Source organism: Panthera tigris, chromosome A3 (assembly GCF_018350195.1).
Source record: "Panthera tigris isolate Pti1 chromosome A3, P.tigris_Pti1_mat1.1, whole genome shotgun sequence".
Lineage (NCBI taxonomy): Eukaryota > Metazoa > Chordata > Mammalia > Carnivora > Felidae > Panthera > Panthera tigris.
The window spans coordinates 12,846,429-12,869,797 of NC_056662.1; the positions used below are offsets into that span (position 1 = coordinate 12,846,429).

The 23,369-nt window shown below is 51.2% G+C and overlaps 1 long non-coding RNA gene across 1 annotated transcript; it reads right to left on the reverse strand.

The window, feature by feature from the left end:
• Window positions 1-17,433: 17,433 nt before the first annotated feature.
• On the reverse strand, window positions 17,434-19,446 carry LOC122236952. The gene is made up of 2 exons (XR_006215132.1): window positions 19,316-19,446; window positions 17,434-19,043 (listed from the first exon to the last, which is right to left on the reverse strand). It is a non-coding gene; the product is annotated as an uncharacterized LOC122236952 (long non-coding RNA).
• Between the last annotated feature and the right edge of the window lie 3,923 nt (window positions 19,447-23,369).

Consider the following 23,369-nt stretch of genomic DNA (forward strand, 5'->3'; position numbering starts at 1 on the left):
ATCATGACCCGAGCCGAAGTCAGATGCTCAACCGACTGAGCCACCCAGGTGCCCCAAGCCTGGTGTGTCCTTTGATTTATTTAAGTTTTCTCTGATTTCTTTCATCAGCGTTTGGTAATTTCAAATTTTATTAGATTCATGCCAAAGTATTCCATTTTTTGGAGAGTTTTTTCAAAGGCATTTAAAATAGTTTTTCCTACTGTACATTCCTGTCATATAAAATATGACTAATTTTCCTGTGCTGACCTTGCCACCCTCACTAGTAACTTCTAGAAGGTTTATTTGGTGTGCATTCCTCGGAATTATCTGCAGAGCAATCAGATGAGTGCAAATAGGGAAGTTTTTTTTTTTTTCTCCCAATCCGTATGCCTTTTATTCTTGCCTTTATGTGCTGCATTTTAAAATTGTATTTATGCCCGTATTAAAAAAAATTACAATTTATTTCACATCCCAAACCCTGGCGGCATCATTCAAAATCAGGGGGCCTGGCCTCCCTTACACGACAGCTGGCGGGGAGCACCCACCCCTATACACGGGGCAAATGCCCTCCTAGGCGCCCTCATCGCCCATCCACTCGCCTGCCCCCTCAGGCATCTGCACCTGCAACCTCTGCTCTGCGCAGTCAAGTCTCCGAGGACGGCAGGGAGCACCGTCCATCCTAGTGCCGGAGATGTGGGGCGATTTCTCTGTGCTCCAGGCGCCAAGGCGAGAGCTTAATAATAGACCAGGAGGGACAGGCACAAGGAGCATCTCCATGGCAACCACTCGAGCCAACACTCAGGATCTAAGCTGAAGGGCGGATGTCTCAGAGAGTTGGTCCCCTGTCACCTGGACTATCGGCAAATCCTCCGGAAAGGGGAAGGCTCAGCCCCAAATTGGCTGAGGTCAAGTTTCCACCAGCTGATGAAGTGTTTCCCCCATGTGGACCTTTGAGCGTGACTGCCATGGGATGAAGCTGTCATGTTCGGCCATCGGTGCAGGAGGACGGTGACCATGATGGTGACAAATGCAGACTGACACTCGTCCTCCGTGGGGGACCTGACACCATGAGAGCCTGCATGATGGATGGTGTTCCCTCAGCATCAATGACAGATGCTTTCCAGAAAATCCAGCCAGTCTTCAAATCACAGGCAGAAGATAAAGCGAGAAGCAGTTGAGGTCATACTATCGTACCTGTGCCCCTTCCTTTCCAGGGCACAGGCCCGGCACCTGTCAGCCTCAGGCTTTCTCTGTCCCCGGAGCTGGTGTGCATGTGGAACTCAGGCACTGGGGGGCAGCTCCAATCCATGAAGGAGTGGGCGGGGAGCCAATGCTCCAGGAGCCGCAGGGCTTGAGGGGACACTCCCAGCACATGGGGACACTGAGGGCATGCAGGGATGCCATGGGCACATGGGGACACGACTGGCGCTGGTCCCGTACTGTTTTCCCAGGGCCCAGCGGTCTGAACTCCAGGCACCCCCGGAGGTAACATGCTCAGTGACATATCCAGTGTCCCCTGCCCTCCCTTCCATCCCTCCCCCCCCCCCCAACACTCTAGTGTTCCTGGGGCCCTGCCCCAAACAAGTCACTGGCCCTCGAATCCTTCACTCAGGACCAAACTGCTTCTGAGAGGACCAAACTGAGATCCCCGCTGAGTGAGAGTCTGGCTCCATGAATGCCTGGAGGGTGTGGGAGGCCCGGCTGGCCTGGATAAGGCTTTGGTTGTGCAGGACCCTATTACATGCTGGGGGTGTGATATCTGGCATCCCGGCCTCCTCCACTGCTTGTCAGTGGGGTCCCCAGTTACTTCGAGGATCAAAAATGTCTCCACAGTTCTCAAACACTTCTGGGGGCAAAACCACCCATGCTGAGAATTCCTGTGCCCGATCCCTCCAAACAGGGAATGTGGAATCCACAATCTGGATGGGTCATCTGTGAGTTCTGGTCCCCGCCCCCCCCCCCCCCCAGATTTCCATCAGTGTCACCCTCCTGTCCCCTCCCATTTCAGGCAGGAGGGAGACTCATTTCTATCTGCCTGCCCTTGCCCACACTGCTATGCTGGGGCGCCTTTCTTGAGGGTGTAGGGCACAGTTCAGAGGTCATTAACCGCTGGGCCACGGACTGTCTCTCCCAGATATGTTTGACTTGGTTCAAGAGATGAGCCACCCAGTGTTTTGAAAAACTAAAGTTGCGATCAAAATTTTGAAATTCGGAGACTAAAAAAAATGTTGTATCCAACTTGTCTTGAGTGAGCGGAAGCTCTGGGAACATATAGTCACACTGGCAAAGATCACGGGAAGTGAGCAGGGGCTGCCCCTCCACAGGTAGCTGGTGGTCCCCACTTTGCCACACTCCCTACTCCTCCCTGTTGTCCTACACTTGGCCTATTTCATTCACTTACAGCACCTGCCCCCCACCCCGCCGCCTCACCCATGAGTCTCTGGGTTTTGACTCAGCCACACTGTGGACCGTATAGTGAAACGGAGGCCACTCCATTCTCTGAGCCTCAGTTTTCCCATCCTTAAAAAGGAATGTCTGTAGTCCCAACCTCGAACCTTGGAGCGCAATTGCTAAAGGACAAATGGGGAGATGCGTGTAAAGTGCCTGGGACGTGAATCCTCAGTACATGTGAGCCGATCTTATGACTGTGATTGTCATCTTACAAAGTTATGGAGGGGCGCCTGCGTGGCTCAGTTGCTTAAGTGGCCGACTCTTGATTTCAGCTCAGATCATGATCTCACGGTTTGTGAGTTCAAGCCTCACGTCAGGCTCTGTGTTGACAGCGCAGAGCCTGCTTGGGATATTCTCTCTCTCCCCCCCTCCCCTGCTCACTTTCTCTCTGTCTCTCTCTCTCTCAAAAAAATAAACAAACATTAAAAAAATAAAGTTATGGAGACCGCATGAGGTAGTGGTCTAGAGGATGCATTCTAGAACCCAGCCGCCTGGGTTGCAAGCCCTGCTTTGCCACTTCATTGCTGTGTGACCTTGAGTGAATTACTAACGTCTCTGGTACTCAGCTCATCAGTAAACGGCGTGGTAACAATCAGCTGATGCACCTCAAGCGCCTGGGACCGACCTGCCCCCCGTGAGCACATCACTGAGCAGCAGCTGTGTAGATGTGATCTCCATCATTCCTTATCTAACCCAGTCCCCCGTGAACTTCAGGTGTCACTTTAGTTCTGCCTCTTCCAGGAAGCCCACCTGACCTCCACGGGGTCTTGGGCTCCTTCACATAACGTGCGTCTGGTCAGTGCCCCAGACCTCCCCAGTTCAGCTGGTCGGTCGTGCATTTCTGCAACCGATGATGGTGATGATGGTGATGATGGAGATGGTGATGGTGATGATGATGGTGGTGATGGTGATAATGGCAATAGTGACCTATTACTGAGCCCTGACGTGGACCAGGAGGTGCATTTCGTGGTTATGCCTGAAAGGAGGGAGGGATCAGGACATACCGCTGTTTTTAAGTCCCCGCCACGTCCTCAGCTTTTTTACACACATTGACTCTCCATCATCCCCATTTCACAGAGCAGCACACTGTGCCCTGGGTGGCACAGCCAGTGAGTGGCAGAGGGTGATCACGCACTCAGGTGTGTTTGGTACTGAAACCCAGATCTGCCCGTATCTCCCCCTGGCCTTTCCTCAGGACAAGAGTGGGAAGAAGATTCCAGAAGGCTGGGTTGCCCCCAGGTGGGCTGTTGAACCCACTTCTTTCTCTGCTCAAACCAGCGGCAGCAGACTCTCTGGCTTGCCAGGAAGAGCTCTGGCACTGACGATAAAGCCTCATTTTACAGATGGGAGACTGAGTCCCAGGGAGGGGAGGTGACTCCCCCGGGTCCACGGCTGGCAAGCATGGAGCTGGGGTCTGAGCCCGGGATTCAAGTGGAGGGGGGGCCTGCTGCCCTCCCCGTGCAGCGGGTCTCCTTCCTGTGGGGCAGGGCCGGGCCCTGATCTGGTGCCCCTGCCTCGGTGGCCCTGCGGGGAGGACCCGGGCCCGCCGTCCCGCCATGGGTTGAGTCTCGCTGTGCCATGGCCAGTTTTAACGGACGCTCAGGGTAGGGGCGGGACACAGAGGTGAGCTGTGACGGGACGGTGCTTTCCCAGCAGAACGTGTTTTCCCCACTGATCCTTAAAAGACCATACTGCTTATTTTCTTCATCACGCTAATGTTCTTATAACATTATTTTATCGGTTATTTGTCTACTTGGATTTGTCCATGTCTTCCATTGGACTGTAATTTCACGAAGGCATCAACCTGCCTGCGGTGTTGACTTGCTGATTCACCAAGTGTGGAGCACAGTCCCAGGCATAGTAGGTGCTCAATAAATAGTAGCTGAATAAATAATAGTAAATACACATGTGTACATGAGCATACTCACTCAAGCTTATATCTCTGTCTGTTCACATACATATGCACATCTCTGTAGACATACATGGCTGTACTCATTCATTCATTCATTCATTCATTTATTCAACAGTATTTATGGCATGGGCGCTTCATAACTGATGATGAGCACTGGTGCAAACCCAGGGAAGGCCATATTCACACACGTCCACACCATACACCCTGGGGCCTCCTCGCCTGCAAACACTCATGCACAGTATGGAAGAGATTGTTGAACTGTTCCTTCGGTATGGCTTTCTCCTTCCTTCTTAAGGAAGAGAGAATTTAGCTGTCACATAGCTGCCCCAAACAATGACTACAGTTCTCAGCATCCCTTATATTTAGATTCGGCCATGTAATGAAGTCATTGTCAATGGAATGAGTGTGATTTCTAGAAAGTGTCTTAAAGGAAGAGGAAAACATGTTTCTGTACCTCCCTCCTCACTACTGACAGAAATGTGGGTGTGATGGCTGGAGCTCAAGCAGCCATCTTGGATCCCAGGTTGAAAGCCTCATGAAATGTGTTGTGATTGACAAATGATTTAAGTTAGAATGAGTCTGAATCCTTGATCAGAGTGAAGCGTTCCCATCAGCCCTGGCTGCTTCCTGCTGGGCTTTCTTTACCAGAGAGAAAAATAATCTTGTGTTTTGCCTAAGGCACTTTTAAAACAGATTTACTGTCACTTGTAGCTGAAGCAATTGCTAAATCACACACACACACACACACACACTCCAGTTCCTCACTGGAAACCGTTAAGAGGATCCATTCTGTCTGACGACATCACAGAGGAGCCACATACTGATTTCTGTCCGTAGTCAGGGCCCGCCTGCAGGCCCTGCTGACGATCACCGAACCAGAAGAAATTTATTTAGACTCTCCCTCCTCTGGGCAGAGGACAATCAACCCTCTGTGGATTTATGCTCTGTCCTTCTCATCTCTCCACAGTGTCTGGGGAAGACGTCTGGAAGAAACGACAGAACAAAATCTGACTTTCTGAGAGCTTGGGGACACCAACCACAGCATTTTTGGTGGGAAGGGGGATTTCCACAATGGCAGTTGTCACATGGGTAATGTCCCCTGCCAGTCCGGCCTCCTCCCCGCTGCTCCTCTGCGGTGCCTGGTTCACGGGACAGGTCTTCTCTGAGCCCCGATCAGCGCCCACCGCCTGCTCCCTGGGGGTTTATTTCCACTTGTTGTCCTGTCTCCTCCCACGTGGTCAGAACACTGCTCACAGCTCCCAAAGGCCCAAGGTTCTTGGGGTTGTTCCTCACCCAGGGCTTTGCTTAACAAGTCACAGACAGGACCGTGTTATGTCAAAATACTCCGTAAAAGCAAAGCTACAACTTTGAACCTCTGTAAATATTTAAAAGTAATGAAATTATACTCCAAGTCTTATAAAGGTGGCCATAAATCCACAGTCCATGTTGATTATATGTGGGTCCTCCGATGTAATAAAAACATACACATCATACGTTATAAATGCACCTCTTCAGGACCATAAATTGGACGTAAAACTAACATATGAGCTGTAACAAGCATTAAACATTTCATTAACGCTAGCTTTGCTTGTCTTCTTAGAATTTAGGGTGTCTATTTTGGAATAACTTGGGTGGCTCAAGACAGTGATAAAAAGCTGACATAGAAAGGTGTGAGTTTAGCAAGCAGGGGGATGTAAAACTCCTTGGAATGTTGATTTGAAAAAATTGCCTGTGGGTTCTCCTTTTCTTCTTCTTTCTGGCAAGCTCTTGTGTGAGTGCACCTGGGCGATCAGAGGTGAGTAACACAGATGAAGGACCTACTGTGTGCTTTGTTCTCACATTTAGCTACAATATTGGTCTGTGACTCCTTTTGTCTATGAAGGAAAATGGAGATTGGCATTCACTGTAGTGTTGTAGTCTTTGTACCAAATAGAAACTTTTTGATTACAAAGGATGTAATCCCAATTCAAAGTGACTTAAGCCCAAATGGGAAGTTATTGGCACAGCAAAGGGTAAGCCCAGGGGTTTCAGGAGGGGCTGGATCCAGGATATATCTGTAAAGCATTTGTCTTCATCTGTCCTCCCTGATTCTTTGATGTTGACTTCATTCCCTGGAGGGCTCTTCCCTCACTAGATGGAACTCTAGCCTACTATCCCTCTAGCTCAGCAAACCCAGTGGAAACATACTTTTTCCTTTGTGAGCGTTCCAGCAATACCCCGGACTGACTGTCATTGGATTAAAGTGTGACCACTCGTGCTGGCTGAAGGACCGGCTTAGGTCACAAGCCCACTGTGGAGCAGGGTGTGGGAGTCGTCCTCATTCAAACACGTGGACCAAGTGTGTGAGCTATCCATTTGGTTTCCAGCAGGAGAGACTGAATCTGGCTAACTGAGACAATTGGGAATTTATTGGGTGCAGAAAAAGGAGGCCCAGATGATCAGAGAAGTGAGAAATAGACTCAGAACAGGTGGGAGCCAGCAGTGTTCCAGAATGATTCTACAGCAGAAACTGCCTGAGTGACCTTGAGATCAACACACAGCCAATGAGCCCAGGGAATTGGTTGAATGAATGAATAATTAACATAAAGGACAAAACCACAGATATCCATTACATCCTTTTTTTCCAGAATACTCTCCCTACCACTTATTCTGGATTGTTTTGCAGGATCCAACCCTGGTCATGACCTCTAATTTCCTGATGCCCATTACTCCCTTGGCTTCCAAGGCCCCAGCCTTCTTCTTCTGTCACCACCTCTGCTGACTGTTCCCTTCTCCTGGCCCCTAATGTCAGCACGTCCCAGGATGATGTCTCCTGCTCTTCTCTTCTGGGGCAGCCCCTCTTGGCTCTCAGTTTCAAGTGTCATCTCAGTTCTGGTCCCAACGTGTCTCTCAAATTCTATTCTGAGGTTTCCCCCAAACTAAGACTTTGATCCCATTTATCCGGCACCTACTGTATGCTGACTCCTTTGCGAAGCACCTACTGTGTGTCATTTAATCCCCATGAGAACTCACCGAAGATGGCAGTTCTTGTTGGAGGAGTAAAGAGCCTTGCCCAAGGTTGATCCAGGCCTCAGCCCCAGAACCGGTAACCTTAGCCCTGTATAGACTTCATTCTTCCTCACTTCACTTCCTTAATATGACCAAAACCATTCCTTCAGATGCCAGGATCCAAATTCGGGAACGTTCCTGATTGCCCACCTTTGTCTACCTTGTCCAAGCAAGCACCTAGTCGTACTGTGCCAATCTTCCTGGGCCCCTTCTTTATAAACAAACAAAGATTGTGTTTATGACTCTGTTGGTACAAAGGTGGATATTATCCCAGGATGGGTTATATTCGTTTTTTACTTCATGATTTTCAAAGGAATTAAAAATTTTTTTAGCTCCTAAAAGCATCATGAGCCCTAGGCACTGCTCCCGCTGTACCTAATTGAGAAGTTGGCCCTGATTTGTTCATCTCTCCACTCACCTGGGACGACTGCTGACCTCCCCCCTGCAGCCCACCCCGAACTCCGGGCAGAGCAGTCCCCTGCAGTGGTCACCTGGTGTAGTGCCCGTCACGAATCCAACCCTCCTCTGTCTTCTGGTGACGGTGGCCCAGGTTTCCTTTGGAGGCTCTCTCCTCCCCACTCCCAGGCTGACCCTACTCTGGCTCCAGGGGAGGCCAGTGAGAGCAGCGCATTCCCCCAGCCTCGGTGACTGGTTAAGGAGCTCCTGGAACCTGCTGGAAAGAAGCACTTCCCTTCCTTGAGATTGCTGGACTGGTATGAGGGAGGCCGGGAGCTTCCTGTGGTGCTACTCAAAGCAGGCCTGGGGGGACAGTCAATAGGAAAATAGAGCCAGGGGTGGGAGGAGGAGGGCCAGGAGGAGGAAGAGGAGGGGAGAAAGAGAGAGGAGGAAGAATAAGGAGCAGGAGGAAGAAGTGAGGAGGAGAGGAGAAGAGAGCTGATGGTGTCATCAGACTCCCCCTGGATCCAGCCTGGCCTGAAGCAGTACTATCCTTGGACTCTTCGTTTCCATGAGTCAAGACTTTACCCCTCTTGCTTTGGGCTTCTGTGATTTATAACTGAATATACAGCTCCCCATGCTCCAACTTCCCCTTCATATAGACCCTGATCTCCTGGCACGGTGCGGGCACGATCGAGTCCTGATTTCCCATCTTGGCACTTGGCGCCCTCTCAGTCGGCTTAAAGAGATTCTCCGTCACCTCTGCAGGAGCTTAGAAATTCAAGGAAAAAGAACCCAGATGCCCTTCACGAGTGAATAGTTAGACTCAAGTACATCCACACCATGGATCACGACTCAGCAATAAAATGGAGTGAATTATCGATATGTGCGAGCAACCCCAGTGGGCACTATGCTGAGCGAAAAGGAATCCGTGTGATTCTCTTATATCCCCTTCTCGAAATGACGAAACTATAAAGATGGAGAATAGATCAGTGGTTGCCAGGCGGTGGGGACGGGGGTGGGTCTGGGAACGGAGTGGGTGTAAGTATCCAGGGGCAGCACAAGGCAGTTCCTTTGTGGTGCTGGGACAGTCCTCTGTCTTGAAGCCTGGGGGGGGTTACATGAACCTACACATAGGAGAAAATTGCATAGGACTAGATGCGCGTACGTGCATGTGACACACACACTCCTCATACAAACGCACACACACACACACACACACGCGAGTGCATGTAAATAATGCCGAATCTGAATACGGTCTGGGGTCCAGTTAACAGTATTGTCTCAAGGTCAATTTCCTGGCCCTGATACGGAATTACGGCTGTATGAAATGTCACCATGGGGAAAGATGGGTGAAGGGTACATAGGGCTCTAATATTATCTGCGGCTTCCTATGAGTCTATAGTTATTTTAGAATTTAAAAATTCTAAATTGTAATGAAATCTGGCTAGTTCCCACTCCTCCCGCGTTTTGCCTTCTCTTTCCGAGATTCTTGAGTAGACACCTCCAGGAATCTTGAGTAGATTCATGAGTAGACACCTCCAGGAAAACCCTCACCTCTACGCTTCCCTAAAAGAGGGCATATAACTGTGGCGGGCCAAAGCACGGGCTCTGGATAGGATGACCAATAGCCCTGGTTGGTCTGAGGCTCCAGGGGTTTCCAGAACGGGACCTGCAGATTTCAAACTGGGGCAGTCCTGGGCAAACCGGGACGAGGTGATTGCCCTAGCTTTGGATAAGTCGGGGTGGGACCTGGGTTTAAGCCCCAATTCTGCCGGTTAAGAGCTGGGTGACCTCGGGGAAAATGCCGGACTCCTCTGCCCTTCAGTTCCATCATCTGTAAAGTGGAAATAATAATACGATTCCCCTGAAACGGGCTTCTGATGAGTCAATGAAATCACAGACGTGATGGTTTGACACGGGGCCTGGCGTGTCGTATGCGCTCATTCAGCCAGAAGCCTTCATTGTTGGCTACACGAGGGAGCACCCCCATCACCCCAGGCTCTGCTGAATCCCCAGGCAGGGACCCCCTGCTCCACCCACCAACAGATAAACAATGAACCTATGCACTGGGACTTAATAAAACATCTCTCTCTCTCTCTGTCTTTTTAAATGTTTATTTATTTTTGAGAGACAGAGAGACAGAGAGAGAGAGAGAAAATGAATGAGTGGGGGAGGGGCAGAGAGAGAGGGAGACACAGAATCTGAAACAGGCTCTGAGCTGTCAGCACAGATCCCGACATGGGGCTTGAACTCACAGATTATGAATTCATGACCTGAGCCGAAGCTGGATGCTTAACGGACCGGGCCACCCAGCGCCCCAATAAAACATATGGATGACACAACAGACCCCAACGTACTAGCACAGGTACATATAGCACTTTAATATACAAGGTTCGGGTGCCTGGGTGGCTCAGTCGGTTAAGTGTCCGACTTCGGCTCAGGTCACGATCTCGCGGTATGTGAGTTCGAGCCCCGCGTCGGGCTCTGCGCTGACTGCTCAGAGCCTGGAGCCTGTTTCAGATTCTGTGTCTCCCTCTCTCTCTGACCCTCCCCCGTTCATGCTCTGTCTCTCTCTGTCTCAAAAATAAATAAACGTTAAAAAAAAAATTAAAAAAAAATACAAGGTTCTCTGGGCCATGGACGACATACAACTTGCACAGGACCTAGAACAGACATCAAACATTTATCTAAGGCCCATTTGTTTGCCCTCTTAGAATGTAGAACAAGGTCGGGTGACACCTGTCACCTTCTACTGGGTGACCCAGTTCCCCGTAGACCCACCTGCTGCCCCATCTTTGATCTGCGTTTCTGGACTGTGGCATTTACCCCAGTCTCCTCTTCAGTCAGCTCTGACCCTGACAAGGTGTTTCCGTCTGCCCAGGACTCGGGGGATTCACCCATTTGATAACTATTTACGGATCAGTCACTCTGTGCTAAGCAAAGTCCTGGGCCCTGGGGACAGGACGGTGAACATAACAGACAACCGTCATGGGCTTCAGAGAGCTTCCAGTCTAATGAGAAGAAAGGAGAGAAGGAAGGAAGGGAGGTGGAGAGGAGGCTCGGACTCGCGGAGGGCTTGCTCTGTGCGGGGCCCCGCGTCCAGCAGCCCACGTGTCCTGGCTGTTTCGTACTGTTGGACCCCACTGTGGAGGTGAGAAAACCGAGGCCCAGAGAGGTTCAGGTCCTTGCCTCTCCCAGCAAGGAAATGGTGGAGCCAGAGATGGAACCTTCTGGATTCAGAGCCTCCGCTGGGTCTGGAATGAATGAATGGATGAAACCCAGAGTGAATGAATGAGTGAATACCAACCCTCCTCGGTGACCCCGCTCCGTGGACAGTCGTTGTTCCTGATCCAGCGCTCGCCTGGGCCATGTTGGTAGATTCGAAACCGCTCTCACCGAGGGATGTCATTTAAATCTCCGCTCCCACCTCACTCAGAGCCAAAGCCGGAGTCCTGGCCACAGCCTCTGTGGTTCTATGTGATCTACCCCTCCCCCGCCTCGTTTCCCCTACTGTTCCCTTATTCACTCTGCCCCAGGCACACTGGCCTCCTCCCTGCTCCTCAAATGCGCCACCCACATTCCTGCCCCAGGGCCTTTGCACTCGCTGTTCCCTCTGTCTGGAAGACTTTCTTCCAGACACTCAAGTGGCTTCCTCCCTCACCTCCCTTAGGTCTTTGCTCAAGTGTGGCTTTCTCCATGAAGCCCCCTCCGACCACCGGTTTCCAGTTAGAGCCTCACTCCCTTTCCATCCCCGTTTTTCTCATAGCACTTATCATCACTTGAGGTCTTTTCTCTGTCTTTACCTTGTTGGCTGTTTTTCTACCCACCCCTTCCACTGTCCCTAACTAGAATATAGCTTCCATTAGGCAGGAGACTTATCTGTCTTGTTTATTGCTGTATCCCCAGGGCCTGTGTTTAGCAGAGGTTTGTAGAATGAATGGACATGAAGAGGGTAAACAGCAGTGACAGCCTGGCTGGGGTGGGGGGAGAGTCACCTTGGAGCTGAGACATGGAAGTTAAAAGAGAACCAACAGGAAAAGACGTGGAAAACGGCAAGTGCAAAGGGCCTGGGGCAGGAATGATTTTGGCAAGCTGGAAGAGCAGGGAGGAGGTCCTTGTGGCTGTAGCGGAGTGAGCTAGGGGGAGAGTGAGGGGGAGACGGGTCTGAGAGGTAACCAGACCACGCGGGACTCAGAGCCCATGACAGGGAGTTCAGATTTCATGCTAAGAGCAATGGGGAGCCATCGAAGTTTCTGGAGCAGGGTCGGACACGATCTGATTTGCCTTTCTAAAGCTCACTTTGACTGCAGTGTGTGTTGAGTGAATGTGGGTGGGTCTGGATCGCAGGGGGCCACGTGGAAACTGGGAGCCCAGCGGGAGGCTGTGGCAAGGATCTAGGGGAACCACGGTGTGTGATGGGGCCCGAGGAGGCAGTGGTGGTAGAGAAGAGTGAGTGGAAGGAGGACACAGGAGGTAGACTTGGTCTTCCAGGTTGGCTGAGCTGAAATGTGAGAACAGTGAGGCTTTGCCCGGCTTTGCCCGGCTTTGCCCAAGGTTCCCTTGGGACCTCGTGGGAAAGAGAAGGTCTGAGATGCAATTGTAGCGGTGCTCACGCATCCCTACTTCCTCCAAGAGGTTCCGGGGGCGAGGGGTGGTGGTCTTAATCCCCGGGCCGCCCTCTGGGCGTCGTGCCTCTAATAAGGGCGCTGTCCATTGGGAGCTTGCGCAAAGCTCGTGTTTATTTTTGCCAGTTGATATAAACGCCTCGCCGTTGCTGCCACTCACCAGCACTGCGTGCTTTCACATCAGTTGGGTTGGAGGAGGAAGATTAAGTGCCTGCATTTGCTGTCTTTCCAGATGACAGAATGGGAAAGAAGAAAATTACTTGGAAGAGAGGGGCGGTGAGGAGCTGCCACCTCGTGGGCAGAGGGGGCAGAGGCTGCCCTGGGAGGACTCCTGGGGGAGTGAGGGAGAGGAAGGATGGTGAGGGGCCCGCCAGACCTCCTCCAGCCCTTTGTTGCCATACCGTGTTTACGGATGACAAAGTGCTTTTCGGGGACAGGGTCTCATCTAGCTGTATACAGCTGCCTTGCAGGGGGTTACTACGTGACCTCCCAGGTCCGATGGGGGTCCCGCAGCTGTCGGTGACAGAAAACCCACCTCCAACAGACTTCAGCGGAGGGGGGCTGTACGGATGGGCTCCTAGAACCGCAAAGTCCCAAGGGCGAGGAAGGCCTCAGGTAGGGCGGGATCCAGGGGCTTCAGCCAGTTTTTCTCCCCTCAATATTTCAGCACTGCTCTGTTCCTCTACCCTCTTGGGTTGGGGGGACGGGGGGCTAGATGTCACCTGCCTGCACAGCAACCCTGGGGGGATGGTGGTACCTGTGCCACATGTTTCAGGACCGCTTGGCTCACTGGCCCAAGCTGTTCATGTGGCCATCTCTGACCCACACGCTGGGACCGAGGTGACGGGGTTTGCTCACGGCCAGGGCTGCTCCCTGAGGTGCCCTGATGTTGGTTACAACAGGTGCCCGTTGCTCTTGGAGAGGCAGCCCCATGCCAGGACGAGGGCTTGGTGGGCACAATTTCAGCCCCCTGTGCAGGTACGGCCTGCCCAGGACCTCCTCAGTGGTCCCGCATACGTACCGATCCTGGTCTGGATCATGTGCCAAATGGAGTTGGGTATGGGGTTCACTCCCCTCAGCAAATGAACAGAGGTTCACGTGGAGGACAGAGGTTTCCCAAAGGACAATCGGGGCCCTGTGCCCAGAAGGGAGGATTCAGCCACTCCTTTAACATATTTTTATGAAGTGCCCACTCTGCCGCGTGCTGTGCGGTGGAGACGGCGGACTGAGATCGCTTCCATCGTGGAACTTACGGCCTTGTCTGGGGGAAGGGACAAAACAAACATCAACGCCGGGGTGAGGCGCCAATCAAGACAATGGGGCTGTGGAGGAAACAAAGCAGGACGGGAGGACGAGGTGCATCATGTCAGATCAGGTGGCCGGGGACGGCCTCACTGCCAAGACGATGTTGGAATAAAAATTGAAAGAGGGGGATCGGGTGGCAGCCTTCGAAAAGAGAATTTCCAGGGGAAGGAAAAGGAGGTGCAAAGGCCCTGAGGTAAGAGGTCGCCTGGGGCAGCTGGGTGGGACCTGGGCCTTGAGGGCCATCTGGAGGACTTCAGCTTTTGCTCTGAGTTAGGTGGGGCCTCTGTAACCTTTGAGCAGAGGAGGGGCCTAATCTGATTTAGATCCTGAGAGACAATGCCCCCTGCTGGTGGCGAAGTGGCCGTACAGCCCCCCCCCTCCCTCAGGGAGCTCGTGATCCAGGCCAGGGTGGTGCGGGGACTGACACTGGATAAATGCACATACTCGATTTTTCAAGGGTGGTACATGTCCTGTGCATCTCTCTTCTCTCATCCTGCTCAGATTCTATGCCCTTCAGGAAGCTGCTCACTCTCCTTGTCCAGGGCCACCTGCCTGGGCCTGGCTGAGCCAACTGGGCAGGACCCGTGCGAGCCACAGAGAGAGGAACCGTGAGCGGGGTGCCGAGCCCCCAGGCCATCCTGGGGCGGAAGAGGGGACGCAGCGCAGCCCTGTGCCACCTGGAAAACCCCCTCAGCATGCCTGGTCCCCGGAGAGCGAGGACGCAGCCTTCCTGGAGCAGCCCCCCTTCCGCGGTCTGCCTGGTTCCACCACTCGGAGGTCCCGGGGGCAAACCGCGGGCTCCGTGAATTGGGATTCTCCCGGTTGCAAGCGACAGAAACTCAATTCGCACAGACTTAAGTGAAAAGGGAAATGTAGTAGCTCATGTAACTGAAAGTCAGGGGCGTTGGGCGGCCGACCCAGCTGGATCCAGAGACTCCAACAACTTAGTCATGACGTAGAGCCTCTCCCTCCCGGGCTCTGCTTTCCCGTGGGTTCGGTTCACTCTCTAGCAGGTTGTGTCCATGGGGGTGACCGAGAAGACGGCCAGCAGCTCCGGGCTTCCCCCCCACCAGCCCCGCAGCCACGTCCCTCGACCCCCACCCCCCCAACCCCTGCACAGAATCTTTCCCCACCAGATCCACCCAAAGCCCCAAGACAGGCTCTCATTGGCCCATTTGGGGTCACATGTCCATCCCATAGCCAACCAGAGCACCCAGGAGGATGGAAGGTGGGCTTGGCCACACCTGGGTCTCGAGGTCACCGCTGATGTTGGGGGTTGGGGTCAGTGCTGCTCAGTCCCCGCCATGGCTCAGGGTGAAGGAGGCTGTGTCCACGGTGGGAGACCAAAGGTGGACAGGGGTGGACGCGCAGAGACAGAACTCACGGATGCTCCTGTGGTTCCTCGTCCCAGAGCAGGACAGCGAGTCTGGGAGGTGGGACGTGCCTCAGCCAAGGCCACGGAGCTGAAATGGCCAGAGAAGGGTTTTGAGCACGGGCTTCACCAGCAGCTCCCGAGGGCGTGGTGTCTCCAGTGTTTTGCATCCACGGCAGCGGTGAATCTGCAGGAGGCCCTGGCTCCCGGGTGGAGGCCTCTCTCCAGAACGGCAGCCCTTGTCCCGACAGGGCAGCCTCATATGTGCACCCCGAAAAGCAATCTGTGAAGTAGGAGCCACCCCAGGAAGCCCTTCTGCCCACCCTCGCATGTCCCCGGGGCTGCTGACACCCCCACCCCCCCAGCGCCGCGTCCCCCAGCTTGGAAACCACGAGTGAGCAGCACTGAATGCACACTCATCCGTCAGGCTGCTTCCCCTCCCCCCCCCCCCCACCCGCACTGAGGACCTGCGTCCACAGAGCAGGGGGAGGAGAGCCGGGGGTGGGAGGGGTGGGGGAGGAGGGGGGAGTGTTCGAGGAAGAGGAGGGAGGCTGCCAGGAGGATGTCCGCTTCCCTTAGAGCTCTAGAGGGGACGCTGCAACCCCCCTCCATCACGTCCGCGTGCAGTCATACCTTGTCCCCAAAGGTGCGTGCCAGCACAATCACAGCCCTCCTCTCCCCCAGCAGAGCCCCCTCCTTTGGGGACTCAACACGGTGCCCTGCAGTTCTGCGTTTCCCCAAGAGCCTGAGCAGAGAGGGCTTGTCATCTCTGAAGCTGTCAGGTGTATGTGTCTCATGATCCAGTTAATCTACCCTTAGTCACAGTTTGTCCTGGGGACAATTTTACCCATGCGGGCAAGGAGATATGTCTGAGAATGCTCCTTGAGGCAGTGCTCCTAATAGTAAAACACTGGAATTGACCTGAATGTCCTTCAGCAGAAGACGGCAGAATCTATATCATCTCTCTCTATCTCTCTCTATCTCTACCTATATCTATCTATCTATCTACCATATTTTCTCCTAACTAGAAAACACTGTCCAGTGATTTAACAAAATATGTGGGTCTTTATTAGTGTCTTAGAAAAATCTTCAAGAGATGGTGTTGGGTGAAAGTAAGTTGAAGAATGAAAGCAAGTTGCATAATGACAACCCGATTTGATAACATTTTCATGAAATAGGATCCAATATTATGCCTTTTTAATGGGCTCGTATGCACGTGGGGAGAATATATAAAAAAAGGATCTAGAAAGACGCACTTAACAATGGTTACTTCTGGGGCACCTGGGTGGCTCAGTTGGTTAAGCGTCTGACTTTGGCTCAGGTCATGATCTCACGGTCCATGAGTTCGAGCCCCTCATTGGGCTCTGTGCTGACAGCTCAGCCTGGAGCCTGCTTCGGATTCTGTGTCTCCCTCTCTCTCTGCCCCTCCCTTGCTCATGCTCTGTCTCTCTCTGTCTCAAAAATAAATAAAAAAAAAACATGAAAAAAATTTTTAAAAAACAATGGTTACTTCTGGGGAGGGGACCACGATTGGATAAAAGAGACATTTGTCCTAAAGAATCAACAAAATAACTGACAGGAAGTAATAAGAGAGTTAGAAAAATTGCAGGCTTGAAATCAATAGAAAACATCAATTTAAATTCTGTATACTAGCACTGAACAATTGGGAAATGAAATTTTAAAATGCCATTTACAATAGCATAAAAAAACTTCAAAATACTTAGGGATTTATTTAACAAAACATTCTCAGGATTTGTATTCTAAAGGCTACAAAACATTGCTGATAGACATTAAACTCTGAAATAAATGGAAAGATACACCAGGTTCCTAGAATAAAAGACTCAATCTTTGGGGCACCTGGTTGGCTCAGTTGGGACAGCATGCGACCCTTGATCTTGGTCTTGGGGTCGTGAATTTGAGCCCCACATTGGGTGTAGAGATTACCTACATGAATAGAAAAAAAACCTTAAAAAGCCCCCTCACTATTATCATTAAGACGGTAGTTCTCTCTAAACTGATCTAGAGATTGAATGCAATCCCAATCAGAATTCCAGCAGGCATTTTTAGAAATTGATGAGCTGATCGTAAGATTTACACGAGGGGCGTCTGAGCGGCTCAGTTGGTTAAGCGTCTGACTCTTGATTTTGGCTCAGGTCATGATCTCACGGTTGTGAAATAGGGCCCCATGTTGGACTTTGTGTTGGGCATGGAGCCTGTTTAAAATTTCCTCTCTCTCCTTCTGTCCCTCTTCCACTCATGCGCTCTCTGTCTCTCTCAAAATAAATAAAGGAACACACACACACACACACACACACACAAATTACATGAAAATACAAAGCATCTGGAATAGTCAACAAAATTTTAAACAACATAGTTGGAAGACTCACGCTAACTGATGTCAAGACTTACTACAAGCTATAGAAGTCCAGCTGGGGTGGTAGGGCCTTAAGGAAAAATACCTAAAGCAGTGGAACAGAAGAGAGACTCCAAAAACACATCACTCATCCAGATTCAACCGATGTTCAACAGAGGTGCCCAAGTAATTCAGTGAAGAAAAGAAAGCCTTTTTGACAAATGGTTTAGAAGTCAATGAATATCTATATGGGGGAAAATGAACTTCAACCCCTGACTGATGCCACGTAAACATTAACTTCAAATGAATCATGCACTTAAACGTAAAGTCTAAAACATCTAGAAGAAAACGGGGGTGAAAGATCTTGGGAAAAGCAAATATTCCTCAGGCCGACCCGATGCACTGCCGACAGTAAAGGAAAGATAAATCGGACTTCGTCAAAATTAAAAACTTCTGTCCCCCAACCCCCATTTGGCAAAGCGCAGAGGTTGGCAAGGGCCGAGTTTCTCTTCCGAAGCCATTGCTCTTGTCAGGTGACTCTCTAGCTGGCCGTGGGGCCATACTTAAGTCGGCAGGCCTGGGGACAGCTTCCCTTTGATGTCAGTCTCGGGGCCCTTACCGTCCCTTAACCTGTGGTCTCCTTATTGACACTCCCCCCTCCATGTCTCCTGAGAGCTGCCATTTGCTGGGAGGGACAGAGGCTGTGCCGTTGCTGGTATGAGGTCTGTCTGGAGACACAACCACAGGTCAGCCAGCAGTAGAAAGTTCAAATTCATACACAGTGGAGCACAGCCAGGATCAAAGGAAAGGGTTGCCCCTGGGAGCACTGGCCATCCAGCCTGGGGTTAGTCACTCTGGAAATGGTACAGAGAAACCTCAGAGAACTGGAAGGGACAGAAATGGGAAGTCACTATTAACGGGCTTCTTTAGGTCACCTCTTTGTGCTCTGCGTTATGCCGTCCGAACAGGAAATGTCTAAATTCATTTTCTGCCTTCTGTTTCAAGGGAAGTTCCTCTAGTCCTTGGATTATCGCAGGTGGACATCTCCCCGTCAAGAGCTGATTCCATGTCCAGGACTTGGATTGTAGGACATTTCTTCTCTTTGTCTAACCTGCAGCTTACATGCTGCAGCCTGGATGACTTCCCACTTATTCAGCCTTTGAGGGAATCCAAATGAGCTTTTTTCCAACGTTGAGTCAAATTTTCGGTCCTCGTGACAGTTGTTGACATGTCAAAGCAGGATTTTACTCGTTGGGTGTCTTTTTCTTTCTCTCTGCTCATGTTTTAACATCTTTGATGCATTCGGAATCAAACTTATACACCTGGAAATGCTGGGTCGAACACACATTATGTCTTGGCTGCTGGGATTTCCAAAACCTTTGCCATGCTAACGTTCCAAAGAAAAAGCTAGCCGGTGCAACTTTTCTGGAACCTATTGATTATGGAAACTTTCTGTAGCAGAGCTTTATTAATACCACAAGGAACATCCTTGGGATCCTTAGTCATTGCTTGGATGGGTACACGGAGGCTTGGAACAATGTGATTTGCAGTCTGTCTGTGAGTTAGTGGCACATTAGGGCTTGCAACCCACTTAATCACCTTAAAAGAAAAAAGCGACGGGACAGTTAACTGTAAGTGGTAAGTGATAACTATTAGATCCTTCCCTTTCCTTGTCTTTGGCCCGGAGCCTCAGTTTTATCATCTGTCAAATGGGAGCACTAACCCTTGCCCTACAGTATCTGTCGTGACACTTTTGGTTACAAGTGATGGCGAAACCAACTTCAACTGGCTTCGGCACAAAGGGACCGTCTTGGCTCACATAAAATTTAGGTTAATCCCGAAGCTGAGAATGCAGTCTCGACTCTTTTTACCTCCATAGTGGCTTTGCTCTAAGGCAGACCTTCCCCTGGGGACAGCAGGACCCCTAGCAGCTCCGGACTAATATCCTCCTAGCTCAGCCACTCGGCAGGTGGAGGACAACTCTTCCACCATCACTGGAAAGTCTCAGGTCCCACTGCCTCTGCAGCAACTTGGGTCACATCTTGAGCCAATCAGCGCAGTCAGGGGAATGGGGCGCTCTGATTGGTCGGGTCTCCATCACGTGATAAGCCGGGCCTCCACTGAGCCGGCTCCGCTCAGGATTGACAACGCGCAGGTTGCTTAGCAACCAGCTCCTGTCTCCTTTCTGTCATCCAGGACTGGCAAAGCCGGGCCAGGGTCCCGAGTATTGAATTTTAGGGCTCAGGATCTGGTTTTTAGCCACCGCAGCTCCTTGGAGGAGAGGCAAGATGGCAGAGTGATTAAAACAGAGGCTATGAAGTTCAACGGACTGTGGTTTAAATTTCAACTGTGCCATTTACTCGCCGGATTGAATGAACTCAGCCTCTATGTGACTGATTCCGTTTCCTTGCCTATAAAATGGGACTAGTAATGCTCTGCACCTCTTGGGTTGTGAGGGTTAAGGGGGTGGCTTAGAACCACGCCTCCCCCATGGGGCGGGGCTCAGCAAAAGTGACCTGAGCGGTACCTTCTCCTTGGGGGAGGCGTCACTCACAACCCCCGGCCCCACCTCGCCGTGTCCACTCTCTCCTCTCCCTTCCCGGGACCACCCTGCAGCCCGGGGGGGGGGTGTGGGTATTCGGTCCATGTTCTCTTACCACTAAAAACCCCTTAGTGACTCCATCAAGCCCAGTGTCCCACGCCCTAGGTAGGTGCTCAAGAACTATTTGTTGAACCCAGGAATCCAGGCCACTCCGGGCAGGACCAAGCCTTCGCCCGCTCTTCACAAGCCATGGTGAGGCACTTGTAAGGAGAAGGCATCCTCTCCGGGTCTCCAGAGACCGCCTTTGAAGCAAAAAGGCGCAAAAGCTGGCTGCCCCCAGGCCTGCCAGACCCTTCTCTCTGAATGCAGGGGAAGCTTCCACCTGGTGAATAATTCACTTGCTGCAGTCAGCGGCTCCAAGTGCTGTGTTGGCAAAAAAGCAGGCAGCCTGCAGAACCCTTTCTTATTTTTGCCGGGCGAACAGACCAGGGTCTTGAGTGCTTATGTTTCCAACCTGCTAAGTTCAGAGGCAATTAGCCGTTGGGTGCTTTTGCCCGTGAGCTCCTGTGCCCATTGCCTTGTTAGATGCACTCATCGCTGCCCAAACAAGGCAGCCAAAGATTTATGTCAACTCGCTATTAAAGTACAATTTTAACAATCCTTTAAAATGGCTGCGGCATCTACACATAAACAGCACTCTATGTTAAGCCTCCCCTTGGGGACAGTAACCTGCTTCATTAAAACCACCATAATGAAGAGGCTCTATAAATCAGCGTCTTTTATACAAAAACATATGATCTAAACTCCTTCTGCAGCCCAGCCCTGATGCAGGCAGACAGCTCGGGTGAGAGGCAAGAGCCTGACAGACAAGCCACGAAGGGGCCAAAGAGGCCAGTTTTCAACAGGTTAGATGAAGCCGGGTCTGCCAACCAAAATTTGTTTTCTCCAACATTAGCCTGTAATGTAGGGAAAAAGAACAGACCCAATTTCTTTCCATGACCGAATGTTCCCTCCGTGCGGGGCCAGGGGTGAGGTCACCCTGACACCTTTCTCTGTGACTCCGATGGGCTGGGGAGGGAGGGCCCACCCCCTCCCCCTCCCTCACCCCCAGATAGGACTTGAAACCCCGGGCCCAAATCGCCCACCTGCCAGATTCTCAGCGTGTCCCAAGCGTCACCCATTCACACACCCCCTCACGACGGTCGCTGGGGCCACCTCCGTGCCCCGCCTGCGCTCCTAATCAATCGTCTTCTGTAAACGGACTCACTTTTTCAAATTCAGCTTCGTTCGTGCAGTTATGGCTGTGAAATCACGGAGCTCGTCTCCAGGCTTTCTAGGTTTTCCTAATATACATTATAATAAATACCTGCCTTAAAAATATGTCACGTTTACAGACATGACATGTGAAATTATCTAGTGTCACTACAGGTCACCTACTTTTTGAAATGCTGAACTAACTCAGTATTCGAAAGGACTGGGTCCAAACAACTGCCTCCTAATGGGACTTGGCATTTGCTAGATATTTTGATGGCTAAGGCTTGATGGCTAAGTCCAGAGACTTGCTTCCCCTGGGTAGCAGATATGTACAGCGCCCCCTCCAGACCAGCTCCTTCCTGTGAACCCCGATTTAGGTGACACGGGAGCACGTGCCTGATAGAAAAGTCATGTGGTGATGTCTTTCAAGTACACAAAGCAATAGATTATGGGATGGCAGGAACTTTCTGGAAAGGTAGAGTGGGGTACGTTGGGACGGTGAGAAGAATAAAGTTGGAGTCTGTAAACCCAGGCCCCCGACTTCCAGCTCTGTCTCAATGCTGCCATTTCTCGCCTGGACTGTCGTGTGAAACCCCTAACTCGTCTTCCTGTCCACCTTGGCCCCTACCCTGTGCTCTCCATTCAGCAGGAAGAGTGGTCTTTCCAACACATCAAATCAGATCGTCATATTTCATTATTCAAAACTCCTCCAGTGACTTCCGCTGCTCGGCATCGAAGCCAAAGTCTTCACCATGACCCACAAGGCCTTACGTGGTCTGACCCCCATCGTCCCTTCAGCCAGCCCCTACCATTCTCCTGCTTCACCCACTTTGCTCTAGCCACACGGCTCTCTGTGCTGTTCTGCAAACACAGTGAAAAAGCTCCTGCAGGGCACCTGGCTGGCTCAGTCGGTGGAGCGTGTGACTCTTGATCTTGTCATGAGTTCAAGCCCCATGTTGGGCATAGAGCTCACTAAAAAAAAAAAAAAAAAAAAGACAAGAAAGGAAAAGAAAAGAAAAGAAAAAGCTCCTGCCTCAGGGCCTTTGCACTTGCTGGGACTGCCCTTCCCTCTGCCAGAACTGCCCTTCCCTCAGGTGTTTATCTGGCTCATTTTCTTATTTCATTTCTGTAGTGGTTACCTCCTCCAAGAGGCCCTCCTGGTCATGCCATCTGAGAGAGCACCCTGTTGCTCTCTGCCTCCCTCTTCTTTATTTTTCTTCTCTCCTCCCCCTACCCCCCATCCCGTGTGTGTGTGTGTGTGTGTGTGTGTGTGTGTTCTTAGAGCATTACACACATCACATTGAATATTATACTGGCCCATGGTGACACGTTTGAGAAGTGGGTGGGGAGTGAGGGCTACTTTTGCTTTGCCTTCTTTGAATTTTTCAAATTACAATTATAGGGGCACCTGATGGCTTAGTTGGTTGAGCGTCCGACTCTTGATTTTGGCTCAGGTCATGATCTCACGGTTCGTGTGTTCGAGCTCCACCTCAGGCTCCGCAATGTTAAGAGTCCCTCCTTGGGATGCTCTCTCTCTCTCTCCCTCTGCCCCTCTCCTGCTCTCTCTCTCTCTCTCTCTCTCAAAATAAATAACTAAACTTAAAAAAAACGAAAAAAATTATAATTATATCACTCACATAATTAAGATCACTAGGGGAGGGAAAGAAAGAAAAAATACCTGAAAACAAGCAGGTCTGGATAATAACCAAGATGTCTGGGCCTCCTGAAAAGGACACTATATATGGCATAGTTTGGAATGTTCTGCTTGAGACACCTGGGAAAGGACTCACTCCTCCCTGTAGGTGAATACTGAACATGACAGCTCGCAGGCCAGATTTCCGCTCTTATGTTCCCGATTCGCTTGAAGACAATGCCAGGCCCAGTGGGGGTTTTCCTGCCATAATGAGAATGTGTAACCATCATTCTTGTGGGATGGCGGGCTGTACAGGTGCCACCACACAGGCAGTTGGTCTGAGTGTGAAGCCACGAAGAGGAACACTGAGCTCAGACAGACAGAGATTCAGGAGATGCAGCCTGAGCTCCTGGATCCAACCACACCTGAAGCCACATCTGAACTTCCGATTTTAATGAGACAAACTTTCCTTTGTCTTTGCACAATCTTACTTGCT